Below are 18,581 nucleotides of genomic sequence, written 5' to 3'. Positions count from 1 at the left end.
GCCAAGAGGAGTCTCCTGCTGGGCCAGCCAGGGTGGTCACTTTTGCCATGGTCTTGTGACTTACAATGTTTAAGGAAAGAGGTTAATTGTACCTAAAAAATATGTGGTAGTTTCCAAGATGTTTGCCTCATGGCAAGTCCTACCGGACATATTAAGGTTGACCTTAGGGTCAAGAGTTATGTTGAAGTTACAACTGTTAACTCTTGATGCTTCCCTTGATTTCCTGTTGCTGATGGTTGGGGAGTGGAGGACAGTGGTCCAACCACATGTCTGGTGTGGTTTCGTAGGGTACATCCCTGGCACACTGACCTTGTGTGAAAGTTTAACATCTCAGTTTGTAGATGCCATGAATGCTGATGGTTTTTCAGACAATTCGGCAACAATCTTTGTGGCAGTGCTTAAAAAATGTTCGCATTAGAAGGGGATATGTAAGACTGTATTAGTTGTGTTAGAAAAGCTGTACAGACAACACGTGAAATAAATGGAGAAGCTGGACTGTAGTTTTGAAAGCATTCCCTCCTCCCCACCCTGCTTTTATTGTTTGCCATGTAATGACTTTGATAGAAAGAATGGACCCAGTGAACCAACTCTATCCCTCCAGCTCTGGTTTTCATCAGTATGTTTTGTTTTATCAAATCCTGAAGAGGGCAAGTGTATTTTGTGATTAACTTTCACATTTCATGTTATATCATGTTGAATATTTCCAGTCTTTTGAAAATAGTTCCGTACTTAAAAAATGGCTCTGGAGGCCTTTGTTCATTCTGTTAGTGAATCCAGATTTTGCTTAACCATGCCTCTATTTTTGTACTTACAGGTTGTTTCCAGTTTTTCTCTCTGACATATAATGCTGCTATGGAGATTTCCTTTTAAAAGAGAACTTTGATTTTTCTTTAAGGATATTTTCTTTGGGGATTTGTGTTCAAAAGCAGAATTACTAGGCCGAAAGGAATGTAGAGTATGGCAGTAGTTCTCTTTGCATTTTTGTAGGTCTCTTTTTATAGGGCTGAAGTATGTTAGTTCTTTTCTACATCCTCATTACCATTTAATTTTATAATGTTTTTCATTTTCCTGTTTCCCCGCAGGTGAACAACATTCCTTTTTTATCCTGTGGCATTTTTCTGTGCTTGCCTTTATAAGTTAGGATCAATTTTAAGCATTTATTGCCAACCCCCTCATTTTACAGATAAGTAAATTGTAGCTCAGAGAGATTATAGGCTTTTCCCATGATTATATAGCTCTTTGGATTGTTAGCTACAGATCTGGAATTAGAACCCAGGTTCCCTGATTTCTAATTTAGTTCTGATGATGGCGATGACAAAAACCCATTATGGCGTAATGCAGGGAAAAGTGGGAGCTAATGGGGACCAGCCTAATAGGCGTCTTAGGACAAATTTATCTCAGAGCTGGTCTTCCTCACTCCCGCTTAACACCATGACTTGTGGTTACTAGACATATTTGAGAATTGGTGGCTATAAGGCACCTACCATACTGAAAAACAACTTTCAGTTATTGTTCACCATTAGTATTTTGTGCATACCTGTTTACAAGCAGAAAAATTTAGGGCTTTGGAAAAGAATCTTTAGCCCTTGATGCTTAGCTTACACTCCACTGAACCAGAAAAATCTCTTGTGGTAGCACATTACATGAAAATAAAATAACTGCAATCATAAATTTTCATTTTGTCACCAGCAGTGTATCTGACACCGTGAAATGACTACCACACTGTGACGGTGCAGAGAGGATCTGGGCTGCTTTTAGTGCGGATGTCAAGAGTGACTTTCCCACGTGTTCTGCCTTGGTGGTCTGTGTGCGTTGACACTTCCCCAAGTAAACTCGTCCAACTCTGGTGCACATAAATGGCAGCCTGCAATTACCAAGAATATTTTCAGTAATTCATTCATGCTCACCAACGCTGGGCAACACATGATGGTTATTTTCAAGTAGATGGAGTTTGATTTAGATTAGTTTATTTACTGATTAAGTCTTGTTGGCATTAACATGCTCAGAGGAAGCTGTTATCTTTAGAAAACAGTCCTGAAATATTTTTTATTAGTTTAGTTGGACTATGCAACTACACTCATTTTTTAAAATAGTATTTTTGTGTGACATGTACTCCTGAACTGGGGAGCTGTATATACTTTGGGCAAGTTTGCTATGTTCCAGCTTGTAATAACTTGTTATGAAATCTGGGGTTTAGTTTCATTTTGATAAATCTTTTTGGATTATTGAATGTGTTTTTTAAAATATTTGAAAGGTAGGTTTATAAACTTCTTATTTATAATGTTGGCCATGTGCTTGCACTTTACTGATTTCCGATTGTGGGGAAAGGTGCTGAGTACAGAGAGCATTTTCTTGGATATTGTTGATCATTTCTGAGGCCTCACAAATGAAATGCAGCCATGTAGACTCTTGGGTATGGGGAGCTTTATTTATACCTTGTGGCAGTTTTGTGTTTTAAAGGAGAATTAAGTATATAATATGATCATATAAGAACTAAGAAATTTCATTCTTGTTTTTACTGTAATTAAAAAGACTTTAATACTTAGATTTTTTATATCCCTTTTGATATATATATTTAGATCTAGATTTTGTTTTTTTTAGAAGATTTTATTTATTTATTTTTAGAGGGAGAGAAAGAGAGTGAGAGAGGGAGAGAAACATCAATGTGTGGTTGCCTCTCATGGTCCCCCCACTGGGGACCTGGCCCACAACCCAGGCATGTGCCCTGACTGGGAATTGAACCGGCAACCCTTTAGTTCACAGGCCAGCACTCAATCCACTGAGCTACACCAGCCAAGGCTAGATTTCTTAATGTAATGCTGCAAACTAAGATAAGCCAGTTTGAGTGGTCACTTTTTTTAAAGTCTTTTGGCAGTTATTCATAACCTTCCATAATTTGAAGTAGTCGGGGTCTGCTCTGTCACACACCAGCAACCAGATGTGTGTTAAAGGTTAAGTAAGTCACAATTCACATATGAAAATATAATAGCAAGCAGGCACCTGAATGGTTTAAAAATCAGTCTTTCTAAGATCACAGAGCCCCTTTCTCTCTTTCGCATTAAACTCTCTAGTAATCATCTAGTGGGGAGTAGAAAGTAAACACAATAATAAAATTTACTGTATGGACACAGAAAAATAAAGCAGAGAAGCAAAATAGAATGTATGTTCTGCAGTTTGTACAGGGTGGTCAGGGAAGGCTTCGTTGTGCAGGAGATGTCTGAGTAAGAACTGATGTTGGAAATAGTTCAAGAGCTGTTGCTGTCTGGGAGAGGAACATTTGAAATAGAGCAAACAGCAAGTGCAAGGGTCCTGAGACAGGAGTGTGTCTGGATTATTGAAGGAGCAGCAAGGAGCCTGGTGTGAGCAGAGTGGAGAGAGGAAGGGGTAGAATTGTAGGGAATGAGATCAGATGAGATGACAACCGTGATCGACCACACTGTGTTGGCACCGTGTAGGACTTCAGTTGGACTCTGAAGAGCTGAGAAGCTATTGAGAGGCTTTCAGCAGAAAGCAGGAAAGACATGGTTTGACTGATAAAATTGTATCATTCTGGCTATTGTGTTGAGAAAAAAAGCCAAAGGGGATAAGAAGGGAAGAGGGGACCTGTTAGGAGGCTAGTGATAATCTAGGAGAGAAGGTGGTGGCTGGGACTAAGGTGGTTGCAGTAGAGGTAGGAGAAGGGGTTGGGTTCTAAATATTTTTAAAAAGTAATTTATTGAAGTGAAATTCACATAACAGAAAATTAACCATTTGAAGAGAATCTCTCAGTGGAATTTAGTGAATAATAATATTTTGCAAACACCATCTCAATCTAGTTTCAAATCATTTTCATCACTTCTAAGTAAGACCTCTTATCCATTAAGCATTTTCTCCCAAGTCCTTCCCCTGCCCCCAAGCCCTTTTATGTTTGACTTTCTTACTTAGCATTTTAGAGATTCATCACATTGCAGCAGTGTCAGTACTTCATTCCTTTTTTATCTCTAAATAGTATTCCAGTGTGTGTGCATGTGTGTGTATTTACATTTGTAAACTATTTGTTCAACCATTCATTAATTGGTGGACATTTGGGATGTTTTTCCCTTTTGACAGTTGCGAATAGTGCTGGTGTGAAAATGTATACGTGTACTTTATTGAGCACCTGTTTTGGGTTCTTTTGGGTACATACCTGGGAGTGGAATTGAGAAGTCACAGAGTAATTCTGTATTTAACTTTTTGAAGAACTGTCAAACTGGTTTGCACAGTACCTGATCCATTTCATATTCTAACTAGCAATGTACAATGATTCTAGTATTCCACATCCTCACTAAACCTACTTATTTTTCATTTGTTTCGATTGTAGACATCCTACTGGGTGTGAAGTGGTACTTCTTTGTGGTTTTTATTTGCATATCCCTAATGATTAATGACATTGACTGTCCTGTCATATGTATCATTTGTACATCTTTGGAGAAGTGTCTATTCAAGTCCTTTGCACATTTCTTTTTAGATTTTACTTATTTATTTTTAGAGAGAGGGGAACAGAGGGAGAGAGCTATCAATGTGCAAGAGATACATTGATCAGTTGCCTCTCGAGAACCCCTCACTGGTCACCTAGTCTGCAACCCAGACATGTGCCCTGACTTGGAATTGAACCAGTGATCCTTTGGTTGGCAGGCCGGTACCCAATCCAGTGAGCCACACAAGCTTGGGCACTTCGCCCATTTTTTACATTTTTTTTATTGTTTTTGAATTGTAAGAATTCTTTATATATTCTAGATACAAGACCTTTCTCATACATATGATTTGCAAATATTTTCTCTCATTCTCTAGTTGTCTTTCATTTCTTAGTGTCCTTTTATGCACAAGAGTTTTTAACTTTGATGAAATCTAACTTATTTTTTTTCTCATTTTGCTTTTTTGGTGTCATATCTAAGAGTCCATGTGGTATGAGATACATGGACTCTTAGATATGACACCATGTGGTATAGAAGTTCAGCTCTATAATCTATGGTTTGAAAACAGTGACAGGATTTGATGGATTGGATGGGTGGTGTGAAAAAGAGGAGTCAAGGGTGATTCCATGATGTTTTGTCTGCACACTGGGAATGATGTCAGTCACTGTGATGGGGAGCATCAGGAACTTGGTTGGAGTCTGTAGAGGTGAATATCAGAGATGCCGAGGAGACATTTAAATATGGGTTCTGGGTTCAGTGGAGTAGGCTGGGCTGCAGATGGGCAGCACTAAATATGTAACTTACAAAGTCATGACCTAGGGTGAAATCACTAAGTACCCAATGTGAGGAGGAGAAAACTGAAGACAGAAAAGAAATGGTTTCATAGTGAGCCTTTGAGCTCTCCAGTGCTAGGAAATCAGGATCAAGAGGTAACTAAGAATGAGAACGAGTGGCTAGGGAGGTAGGAGAAAAGTCAGTGGGGTGTGGTATCTTGGAAGGCAAGTGAGGGAGTGTTTCAAAAGAAGAGAGTGATCATCTGTGCCAAGTGCTACTGAAGGGTCAGCTCAGCTGAGGACTGAGAATTCACCATTGATTTTGCACCATGGAGTAACTGGTGTCTTTGATTTGGCTTTCTTCAATGCCAGGTGGAGGAGGGAAACCAGACACAGGTTGAGTTTCTTTTTCAAAGGAAGAAGAGAAATTGAGTAGTAGCTGACGAGGGAAGTGGGGTCAACCAAGAGTATTTTTTAAAGATGAGAGTAACGTGTTTGCATGATGATGGCAAAGAATCCAGTCGGCAGGGGAAATGTAGTGCTGCGGAAGAGCGGGGTGATTGCTAGGACAATAGCCTGGAGTAGGCTAGAGAAACGAGTTCAAGTGAGACTCAGAAGTCGGTTTTTCTGGCAAGCTCCAGCGATGTTTTTATGTACCTGCATTTGAAAACCACTCTTAACACATTTTGTTCAGTTCCTCATAAAATGGTTTAAAATCTTGCATTTCACCTTGATGATTTTATGTCAGCAGAAGCTTTGCTCAACAGAAATGGTAGCTAGGATAAAAATGAAGCCCTGTGGTGTTCGATGATGTAAACAGTGTTTTCATTGCTGTAGCATCCTTGACAGATGGTTATCCAGCCACTGCCACTCTCTCCCGGCAAACGAGGAGGATATCACTCCCTTACAAAGTCTGCTCCATCTTTGGAGAGCTCTAACTGTTAAAAAGTGGTTTCTTAAAAAGTTTAACTGAAGCATATGTTCCGAAAATTTTTACCCACTGGCGCCTGTTTCATCTTTTGGCACCACACAGTACAAGTATATTCTTTCATGTTCCGGGGTCATTTATTTTATCATTTCACATGCCAGGTGTTTTCAAGGAATGGGGCCATGGCGGACAACAAGACAGGCAACATGCCTGTAGTAGGAACTTCTATTTAAAAGATCTTCAAATACCTGAACATAATCACCTTGGCTCCTTAAATCTTTTCTGCTGCAGGCTAAACATCAAACAGTTTCTTTAGTGGAGCTTGAGCATTCTGGCTTCCTTTTGCCTTTCAAAGAGAGGAAACTGAGGTTCCCTCCACAGCTGAGCCCTGCTGCCTGTGTCCCGTGCATGCTGTGGAGGCTGTTCGATGTGGACACAGCATGTCTGGGGCAGCCCAGAGTGCATGGGCATGTGACCTGCGGCCTCATTCTGTTGGCCCCTGTTTAAGGCTGTGGTTAACTAAAACTCTTGGGTGTTTTTCAGATGAACTGCTAACCATCTTGCACTTGTAAAATTGATTTTTGTACTCACATGTTAGACCTGTGAGTTGATTTTTTCCCCTGAAAGGTCATAGCTTCAATACCATCAGGAGACCCCATGGCAACCCACATACGTAGTAGCCCCAGGAATCGATGGCAGCAGTTATTTTAAGTCCTCATTTGAACAAAGGGGTATTAGGTAACATCTAAAAGTTTGACATAGCTGTCGCTGTGAGATTGACGGAGTAAACTACTGCAGCTATAGGAATGTATAAATAACAGGGGATTTAGATCATCCTGGTTGGTAGTTTCAGATTGTTGCTGAAAAATGAATTTCGTTGCACAAAAAATAAAAATGATCTGTTTTCAAGAATTGCACATATCTTATTAAAGCACATCTCTAACTATTTCAGAGTCTCTGTTTCATCTCGAGAACTTTTATGTCAATAGCTGGTTGTCTCCTAAGCTGGCAGAACATAGAACAAAGAAGAATCCTTTCTGCTGTGTGGAGATCTGAGCGTTTTTTTTCTTTCAGTAACTGTGTTTTTGAACTGCGTTTCTGCAGGTGTCTAAAGTTTGCCTCTTTAATTGTTCTTGTTGAATCTTGTGTAGATCACTCTGGCTGGGCTTAGCTTGCTTGTAAGGGAGACATCACTGGCACCTCGATCTATTATTTCTCCTTGTTCAGTGTGGACTGAGTTTCTCTTACAGATGCTTTCCTTTGCTGCTGTTTTGAAGAAAATGTATTTTATGCTTTTTATAAATGGAATTGTCTTTGACACCAGTATTTGTACTCTGTGTGGATCAAGTCTGTAATTGCGCATGCCAAGAGTTTTTAAAGACGTGTATCTTGACACCAGGACAGGCCTGTCCTGTGCCGCGTGCCAGAAACCAGTCATTCTCTGTGACAGGACACCGTTTCTCCTTGTTTAAAACTTCTAGTACGAGGAAACGAAGTCATTGGATTTTCATTGCATTGCCTTTTAAATGGACTGTTACATAGTCTACACTATGTGCTTTTATTGTTTTCAGTTTAACTTTTGTTCCCTAGTGTCTGGATCAAAAGGTACAGGAAATAACTCTTCCAAAGTCCTCTAGTTTTAACCTTCTTTTATGTAAGCCATTATCACTGGTTTTCATATTTTAGGGTTCCTGACACTTACTTTGGGGTGATCTTATTAAAATGCAGATTCCTGGGGCCCATTCAAGATTTTAAGGGCTGGATCCTAAGAATATGTATTTTCACAAGTGAACTCCATGTGATTCTAATAAAGGTGGTCCTCCACCAAACTAACCTAGTTGGCCTTAGTATGCATTTCCATGGCAGAAACATAAGTCAGATTCGTTACATTCCCTCTGTGTTTGGGTAGTCAAACCCTGTCAGTCCAGATAGATTTTTGGAGGTGGTATATTACCTCTTCTTTCTTGATTTTTTTATATGGAAGCTTTCCTCTGTCTTTGGATAGGTATTACAGCATCCAACATAGATATTAATGAACATTTTGTTAATGATTGATCAGAACATACACCTGTATACACTCTAAATATGTGTTTGTTTTTAAACATCTGAATATTTATTTCACCAGATGCTCAAATAAAGAGACTAGTGAGCTCTAATATAAGTGCTAATAAATGGAGATTAAGAATCTTCATTTACCTGGTAGGAAAAAAAGTTACAGCAAAGAAAACAGCTCATAAGTTCCACTTTGAGTTAATTTCCAGGGCTGAAAGCTCCTCCTTCCTGACCTCTTCACTTACTTGCTGCTGGTGTGTGTGGTCTAACCAATGGCAACTCTATCAGAGCGGGGCACCTGATATATTGCATTTGATTTTCCTCTGAAATCAGCTGGCCTTCCTGATGTCCCCCTTTCATGCTGGCACTTGACTTTTTTTAAGTTGTTGAATTACATTTTTAAGGCCTACAAATAAGGTCCAGTTCATTATTACTTTGTCTTTCATTTCAGAAGTTCACTTTAAGTGTTCTCAGATTAGCAAGTATTATTAATTTAATAAAGTGTTGATATGGAAATTCTCAGAGCCTGGGGAGTATTTGTGTTTTGTACCTTCATTCAACAAATACTTGTTCTCCATTGTATGTAAAGAGGTCACTATGCGTTGCCTGGGAAAATGCCAGTGCCCAGCTAACACTGATTAGCTGTGGAAGTGGGGAAAATGGTCATAATTTGCAGTAATCATGTAAATTATAGAAATTTCTTTGTAGAATTTCTGGATGGTTTTGAAGTCCAAAAATAATGATCCACCTTAATGAACTGATCAGAGAAAAATCTCAACAGGACTGAATATTGTTCTCCAAATTTCTTTGTGAAATTACATCCTGTAGATTTTTACATTGTGCACATATGTACGATATTTATTTATTCCTTCAGTCACAGGTCTGCTATGGCATATTTTGTTGACTTGTCTATTCTGTTGCCGCAGAAGACATTTATTAAAGCGTCTTGTTGCATTTATATTCTAGGAAAATGGTCCCTTATGAGGTAATCTCATATTAACTGCTCAAATTCATAAGGCTAGAGTGTGGTATTGTCACTCCACTAATGATTAACAAATTAGTAGATAACATGAATTCTCAATCCGTATTAGTGCCTAATTCTCAAAGGTCTAGTAGCTTAACCCATCCCAAATAATAATTTATTATTTTTCAGGCAGCCATTTAAATAAACTAGGCAATTAAGAACAGGTTCATCCTATGTTTTGGTGATTATTGATATGTCTGGTACTCATAATGTGGGCATTTCAGCAATGCTACATGCAGATGTGTAAGAAACGCCTTACCTTCGGCATTCAGGTCTCTTATTTATTAAAGTGTTATATTTCTGTAGCATTTTATACTTCTTGAGCAGTTTCATGAATTTTATTTTAGCTGCCCCGAACACTGAGTCAGGTAGGATGCTGGGATCTTTCTGTTTTCACGTAATGAAACTGAGTTCACAGAGGTGGAGTGACTCACAGAGAATCAGAAGATGTATAAGTAACTGAATGTGGTCTCAATGCTGTCTTCTGATTTCTGCCCATTGCATGGAGTTGCTTCTCTGGGGTTTTAAAATCCATTTTGCCAATCAAGGTACACATTTATTTTCCCACCTCCCTCAGGAATGATCGTAAACTTGGCGCTGTTTCCTTAAGACGTTAATGAGTACACCCAGAATTTTTCTCAGATATTTGGAACTATCGTTCCACCTTTTTGAGCTATGATAGGTTCTCAGAACATTTAGTTCTCTTTTACATGTTGTCTTGGGGGAGAAGGTAGTTTGTATCATCACCACCTCTACCCAGCACACTTTAAGCCACGAATGTCTTCTACTAAAGAAATATAAATTAATTTCTATAGAAGATGATAGAAGATAAACATAGCCCTCGAGAAGCAGCATCTAGGTTTTTCCAGATACAGTGGCCAGCAGTTCACGGGGCACCAATACAGAGATGGGTCCTCCTGTTTGCCCCAGGATACTAGTTGTTCAAGGAAGATCTAGCACATCAGAGCACTGGAGAGTTTCCGGAGACTGCATACAAACTGGAGATTTCATGGATTGACAGTGGCAATACATTTTTTTAATTTATCAAGTAACTTGCATATGCCAGGTTCTTAAGAAATTATATTTAGTCTTTACAATGACCCAGTAAAAGTGCCAATCCTGTGTTACAGAAAGGAGATTCAGACATAAACAGTTTGCAAGTGATTTATTCAAAGCACACCATTAGCAAGTGGTGGCCTCGGGACTTCAACCCAGGTCTGCAGGACTTCCACCCTGTACTCTTCCTAATAAACTCTGAGGTCTCCATAGGATGTACCTGAATATTCAGGTAAATGAGGGACTCAGTTTGGCAATGATCAGTTATTGGAGAAGACACTTTGGAGAGTGGCAGTTTGAATAGATAAGGAGGAAAGGTTGATAAGGAATATGTGTGTGTGTGTGAGAGAGAGATCAGACTGACACAGGAGGAAGATTTTTGTTAGCAGGTACTCCCCAAAGATGTAGACTAGTGGGCCCAAATCTTGAGTGGCACAGTGAGCAATTTAGTTGGCTGGGAAGGTGGGATTCATCTAGAGCTGAGAAGGAAAATCAGGCATTAATGGATTCTGGAGAGGACAATATGAATGAAGTTGACTTTAAAGGCTCTAAACAGTAGGTGAATACTATTTTGTGTAAATCAGTTGTGTAGTGGAGATCATGGTGACCTCCCCTGAGATTCCTCCCTCAACTGCTATTTGGGTACGTACCTCTGGCCACCCTTCAGCAGTCTGTAGCTTTAGAAGTTTAGTCCACATCTGGCCCTAGGAAAGAAGTATCTCGGCCCTATTCCTGTGACCCTCTGGACCAGTGAGGTCAATGTCAGAGAAATAGAGTTCTCTCTCAAACCTCTCTGTGTCTTTTGCACCTCACTCCCCCAGCCATGCCATACCCCCATTCCTGCCCTTGCCCTCCATGGTTTTTTCCTCTCCCTCAATGGGAATAAAAAAAGCAAATATGCTCCAGGGTTCTTGTCAGTCATCCACTTTAGGCAGCTTGAAGAGTGGAGGGAAACCTGACCCTCGGTGCAGTTACTAAATGGCTGAATACAAAAATCCTGAGCTTTTCCTATCCCTGGGGTTCCAGTCATGCTAGCTGATAAGCCCCATCCATTGCATAAGGTAGTATAAGGTGAGTGTTCTGTTACGGGAAGTGAGTTGCATCCTCACTGATATTGGGTCTTACAAAAGGTCTCTATAAGGATGGGAGCACAGATTTCATAACCTCAGAGGAATAAGAATCTGCTTTATATAATGATGGCCAAAAAGGGAAAGCGTCAAGGTAGAGAGATGAAAGGTGTTGCTTTGATCATGGGTCTGTGCTTTTCTGCTCTGGTCCCAGGGTTGTGGTCAGCTGTATGGGGTAGAGACTGGGTCACTTGCTCACCTAGTATTTCCAATGCCTAGCACAGGGCCTGGCAGGTCCTGCTGTTAACACTAGCTGGCAGATTAAGTGAATGAGTGAGTATGAACAAAAGTTTGGAGATTTACTGGGAAATGAGGTCACAGAGAATATCATCTATTGTCAGGAATAGTATGGGAATTAAAAAATGAGGTAGTAATTGGGAAAGATGGAAATGGGATGCTAGCTTGTGAAATCGGTAGAAAGTATTTGGGTAAAAAGAAAATTTAACTAAGCTCTAGGGTTACATTATTTCAGGCCACCAAAAAGAAAGAAAGAAAAAGAGAGAGAGAGAGAGAAGCTGCTTTGGGAACAATTTTTTCTCCAGTTTATACTTAATTTTTTTCTTCTTTTTAAATGGACCATTTTTTCCCTAAATGTCTTTCAAAATATTTTGATTCTCTTACAAGGCTATATTGTAAGATAGAGAGTAGAGGAAGAAAAATTAAGGGCTTTTTCTAGGTCAGATCTTAATAGAAAATCACCGTGGCAGTGATTGATGTGCTATGTGAGGATTCTATTAAAGTGTTCCTGTAACTTGTCTAGATGTGAAGTAAGGCGGTGTCATTAAAACCCCACAGTGTGCTCGCATAGGGACTTTGCTATGACGATCTTTACATTTGTGGCCTCTTTTTCTGCAGAATGGTGATGCAAATGCTGTTCAGAATGTTAGATTTTTAAAAGTTGACAGAAAATTCACTGTCTAGGAATTTTTTTCTTTATTTCTGTCTTAGTCCATTTCGGCTGCTATAACAGAATATCGGAGACTGGATTACTTATACACAACAGAAATTTATTTTTCACTGTCCTGCAGCCTGGAAAGTCCAAGATCAAGACCGAGGCTGATTTGGTGAGGGCTTGCCTTCCGGTCCATAGGCACCGGTCTTCTCTCTGTGCCTTCGCAGAGTGGAAGGGGCAAGGGAGCACCCTGCACTTTTTGTTTGTTTGTTTGTTTAATGAGGATCTGATTCCATCATGGGCCTCTACCCTCATGACCATATAACTCCAAAAGGATTTCCTTCCAAATATCATCATATGAAAGAATAGGTTTCAACATATGAATTTTGCTAAGCCACAAATATTGTGTAGAGCAGTTCCTAGCAGAAAAAAATATTTAGTATTTTTGAACAAAATTATGAGGTATTTTGTAAGTGTAGGTTTGTGAGTAGATCAAAAGAAACTTAAAAGGAAAATGTGACTTTCAAATACTGTGGAACTAAGAATGTCTTATTGGAGCTTTTGTGTAGAGGTCATTCTATCAACAAATTATATGATATTTATTGATCCAAAATGACCTTTGCTTTCTTAGATTTTTGAAACCATTTTTTTAGTTATATATATGCTTAGCTTAGAAAATGTTTTTTTAAAATAAAGATTGCATTAAACGGATGAGTGTGTGTGCTCAGAAATGTGTCTGATTCTAAATTTTTAATTAACTCTTGAAGGGAACTCATCAAAATTTGGGATTACAGAAGTCTCAGCCTCCCATTGAAATTTAATTCTTTCACTGTTCTAGACCTCACTGTAGGAGGGATTATTGCCCTCACAGCTGACCTCCACTTTGGAAAGTCTTGGCAGCAGTGCAGCTCTCTGCGCCCCAAAGGAGGTAACACAATTTTAGATTTCAGTCATTGGAGCCAGAGCCAAAATCCTCTCCTCCAGGGCCCCCTGAAAGGGGCTTGCTCAGATGCGCTGCTCACACCTTCATGCTCCCTGTTTCCTCATGGCGCGTGTCAATTAATTCTGCCTTGTAGGCTCCAGGTAGCATTGGTGTGATTACCGCACAAATGTCCTGTTTGGGATGAGTGTATACCCGTGTCTCTGAGAGCAGTAGTTTTCAAATTGTTATGACTGGGAAACATTATTAGAAATACAGTTTACATCAAGATCCTCTATTCTGATATATATATATATGTGTGTGCATATATATATATATGTGTGTATACATATATATTTAACATACATATTTCACAAGACAGTATGCTTACCTTTGAAAGTGATGTACTCCATTTTCCATTCCATTTTATACTAACAATCTGTTGTTATCTGCAATTTGAAAAGCAGTACATTCGCCCTCCTTTCTGGGGTAGAGTGAGTACTTAGCTCCAGAGTCTCCAGAAGTATTTCTGCCTGTTCCCTGGCAGAAATGGACTCTGAGGATGGGCCATGACTTACCCATGCCCATGGTCACTCTGTTAGTGTTAATGCAATTCCAGAATGATCATATGCTTCTAATATTTCTTTATGGAACCCTCTGTATTAGATATGAAAATTTTTTAAGGAATTAGCTCCTGTATGCCTCACAGTCCTATGTTAGCTGTGAGCACAATGATGTTCTATCCATTTTATAAATTAAAAGAGATATTCATTTTTCTGCCAAAGAAGTAGAAGAGCAAGGACACTATGCTTAATGCTAAATTGTTCCAAAAATTCTGCTTTTTGACCTAATAATGCTTTTCTTAGGCAGTTCTAGATGTCCTAAAATGAGTAATAAGAAAAGTATATGAATTATGATTACCGACATATAGAGTCATCCTTCACTTTTTATAAGTTAATAATTTGTATTTTTTAATTTGCAGAACTATAGTTTAATAGATATCTGTTTGCAAATCATATGCTATACTTTCACTAAGAAACATAAAGTTTTGATATTTTATCTTAGGTTTATGTTAACCAAAGACATCAGGCTGACTTCTTTCAAACATTTATTGATAATTACCGTAACTGAAGTATATCTGCTTTAATTGTAGATAGATTTTTATACAGATAATAATGTTCTTTATGGGTTTAAAATTTTGTAGCTGTGATTAAAAATATTAAATTAATGGAAGTAATTTTTCAGAGAAAAATAACAGCATTAGAAATACTTTGGACTCAAGATGTTTTGAAAGGCAAATTATATTTGTAGTAGAGTAACTACTAAGCAGATCATACAATAACAATTCTGAGGGACAAAAGTCACATGATATATACTGCCTAATTGCTTTGAGTGAATTAGCATACACCTGATTATATTATATATATGTATACATATATATATATATATATCTGTGTGTGCATATATATATAATAGATATGTGTGTGTGTGTGCGTATCTATTTTATATATATATACACATATATATACATATACATATTATACATATATATATATACATATATATATATATAAAATAGATACGCACACACACACATATCCTGTGTCATTAGAGATTGTGGGTATGACCTGTCCATTGTTGGTTGCATTGGACACTAACTAGTGTATGAATTTACTTTCAGATATAAGCAAAACAACAATTTACATAGGCTTTGGTTTGTACCACTGGTGGATCTGCCAGAACCCAGTAAATAGTGTGTATTGAACGTTGGCAAAGCTCATTTGATTTATTATGCTTTTCTTCTTTCTGTAGGAGTTAGCCTCATTAATAATGGGGTTAATGCTACATCCAGCACTTATTTAGCTGATTAATTCATGAATGCCACTGAAGCATATTAAAGGAAAACTTTGAATATTACAGCTTAGCAGTCAGGCTTTTTTGGAGGAAGTCAAATATATGAGAAATAAATATACATACATCTGATATTTGAAGTACACACTTATAATATCTTATTGTTCACAGAGTTCTTGATGTATAACTTATGAAATTACATGTATGATATGATTATGAGATTTAGTTGCAATTTAAAGAGGTTTTCGGAACCTAGTTACCTATTTTGGTGTTGCCTATTAACTCATTTTAATTTCATATTCAATTCAGAAAAAAACAAAAGCCAACACAGAATTTTATGATAAAAATGTTATGGCCAATCAAGAGCATAGTAATAGGTTGCCATCAACTCCACTTAGTTGTTAGTGGCATGTTGACCAGAATTTTGTACTATTTCCTTTCGTTATGTGTCCTGGGAATGTGCAAGGTATCTCACAATAGCAGCCAACTCGTCTCGGATCATTTCTTTGTCCTTCTATTTGTTATTTAAAATATTCGTCATTGAGCATTCTTTTAGGGTTACAAGTTTATAGGTAATCGTTTAATGTTGTGAATGTGTGGCCACTGTCATCCTTGGCCAGGCTTCCCTGTGCGCTTTGATGTCTGAGCATGAAGAGCTTCAGAAGAGCTTAACCTTAAATTAGTGGCATTCGTGTGTATATAAAATGAAAAAGGAAATGTGACACATTTTTGTTCTTTTACGAATATTCTAATTGTATTTGTACTGAAATAGCCTTAGGGCAACACTAAGACAACTCTGCATCCAACTCTAATAAACCCTACATTTTCTGACTTAATTGTATTGTGTATATGTGTGTGTACATATATGTATATATGTGTATACATGTAAAATATGTGTGAGTATATATATGTCCATATATATGGTGTGTGTGTGTGTGTGTGTGTGTATGAGAAACCATTTTTTGGCATGACTTAAATTGCTACATTGTAATCAGTCATGGTGCTCTGTTGCTAGATTATTTTCTTACTGAAATGCAGAATGATGATTATTTTAATAATGGTAAATGAAACCTTCACTGTAATTTGAATAGGTAAATTGGTTTGACCATTGCTCACTATGAAGAAAGTATTTTCTCTGGGCCTTGGGGCCTCATACTGATGGCTGCTTCCCAAATTTTTGATAGAACTAGAATAACCTGTCACTATGGCTACCAGAATTTAAATGTACTGTTATTAGAAGGAAGCTTATGAATTCCCAAGCCACTCAGAAGTTGTATCTGTGAACTAAACCCATAACTGCTCCCGCAGGAGCTGGGGAGGAAGCCCTGCAGATTCTAGTAGTATTCTCCCATGTCAGGATAGTGGATTGGATAACTTGACAGTCATTTTTTTTTCTTTAAAAAAGAAGACGATTTAATATGTAAAACAATGCTGATCTTTTTGTTTTTCTTTATAGTACAATTTCTCTCCAAGCTATTGTCTATAGTGCTGCTGGAATTCCTTATACAAGGCAGATAATGTGTTTGTTCTGTATAAGAATTTACCACGGACCTCTAAGGGCCTAAAAATGCCTTAAGGAGAAAGTCTGGCTGCCTAGCCTGGCCTTTAAGGTCTCCAATCTGGCCCTGCATGTGCCGCTGCAGTTCCTTTGCCCCGTCGCCCTTGTGGACCTCCTGGACCCTAGCATATGGAACTATTACTGATGGGTGCTGGCTGCACCATCAGCTCACATTGCCATGTCTTTGCCTATACTGATACGGGTCTCCAGAACCTCCTGGTTCCCTCTGTCTACCTTTCAGTTCTGGGAAGTTGTTTTTCCACACTAGTCTGGCAATTCTGCCAGGGTGGCCTGTGTCTTATTTACATCTGTCTTTTAGGTCAAGCACAGCACATTCAATAATGTTTAAAATCAAATATGAAGATCACTCACTCATTCTCTTTAGTTAAGAGATTAGAACATTGGAGAGATCTTCCCAGTGTTAAGATTTTTTCAAGATAAATTATTTGTAGATGAGAGATTAGAAACCTTTGACTATATTTTGTGTTTATATGAGTACCAAATGTACTTGAGTTCCAGATACTAGGTTAGGAGCTATAAATGTGTTAGTTAGCTTTATTATCATAACAACTAGTTGGGGTAGGTTTTTATATACATTTTAAAGGAATTGAGTAAAGAGATTCAGAAAAGATAGGGGGTGTTTACAAAAGCTCCCAGATAGTAAATAGAAAATTACATATTTTACAGGCCACATGACACCTTTCTAAGACTAGATTATATAGACTGTATTGTAGTTTAGAGAAATGATCCATTTTGATTTTTTAAAGGTTTTACTCTATAGTCATATTACCTCCCCCTGTTGTTCTGTTTAAATGTTGTATTATGTCTATTTGTGGACAATCTATAATAGAGCAATAATGGCTATCTAAGTCCGTTTTTCTCAGGATGATGCCAGTCTTCAAAATAAAAATATTTGTACTGTTTTTTAACATGTACCTGAATCTTTTCTTAGAATAACAATAGGTGACCATTACAATCTCATTTTTATGGAGTGCTTTCCTCAGTCTGAGCAGTTCAGAGTGTTAGGCAATGCAGTTGACTGTAGACTCCAACTCCATACCTGTAAAAATACTATACTTCAGGTAAGCTTTCCTCTTCTTCATTTGCCACATATTTTCTTTTTCTTTTTTTTAAATTTTATTTTAATCATTGTTCAAGTATAGTTTTCTCCCTTTTACTCCCATTCCAGCCCACCCACCCAACCCTCCCCACTTCCCTCCCATTTCCACCCTCCCCCTAGTTTTTGTCCATGTGTCCTTTAAATTTGTTCCTGTAAACCCTTCCCATTCTCCCCTGAAATTCCCTCTTCTCTCCCCCTCTGGTCACTGTCAGTCTGTCCTCTATTTCAGTGTCTTTGGTTATATTTTGCTTGTTTCTTTGTTTTGTTGTTTAGGTGTCTGTTAAAGGTGAGATCATATGGTATTTGTCTTTCACTGCCTGGCTTGTTTCGCTTAGCATAATGCTTTCCAGCTCCGTCCATGCTGTTGCAAGGGGTAGGAGCTCCTTCTTTCTTTCTGCTGCATAGAATTCCATTGTGTACATGTATGATAGTTTTTTGATCCATTCATTTACTGATGGGCATCTAGGTTGCTTCCAGCACCTAGCTATTGTAAATTGTGCTGCTATGAACATCGGGGTGCAAAGGTTCTTTTGTATTGGTGTTTTAGTGTTCTTAGGATATAGTCCCAGCAGTGGAATTGCAGGGTCAAAAGGCAGATCCATTTTTAGTTTTCTGAGGAAGTTCCATACTGCTTTCCATAGTGGTTGTACCAGTCTGCAGTCCCACCAGCAGTGCACTAGGGTCCCCTTTTCTCCACAGCCTCTCCAACACTTGTTGTTTGTTGTTTTTTTTAGATGGACATTCTGACTGGTGTGAAGTGGTATCTCATTGTGGTTTTAATTTGCATCTCTCTGATTGCTAGCAATATTGAACATTGTTTCATGTGTCTTTGGATCTTCTGTATGTCC

General features: G+C 38.3%; 1 protein-coding gene across 1 annotated transcript in view; it reads left to right on the top strand.

Annotated features, from left to right (window-relative positions):
* The window catches only part of CDH2 (cadherin 2), a 207,462-nt gene that overhangs the window by 31,293 nt on the left and 157,588 nt on the right, over positions 1 to 18,581 (top strand). The gene's annotated exons all lie outside the window — the stretch shown is intronic.

The sequence above is a fragment of the Phyllostomus hastatus genome, unplaced genomic scaffold (assembly GCF_019186645.2).
Source record: "Phyllostomus hastatus isolate PE091 unplaced genomic scaffold, TTU_PhHast_1.1 phas_contig_80, whole genome shotgun sequence".
Lineage (NCBI taxonomy): Eukaryota > Metazoa > Chordata > Mammalia > Chiroptera > Phyllostomidae > Phyllostomus > Phyllostomus hastatus.
This window is presented reverse-complemented; position numbering and strand designations above follow the sequence as displayed.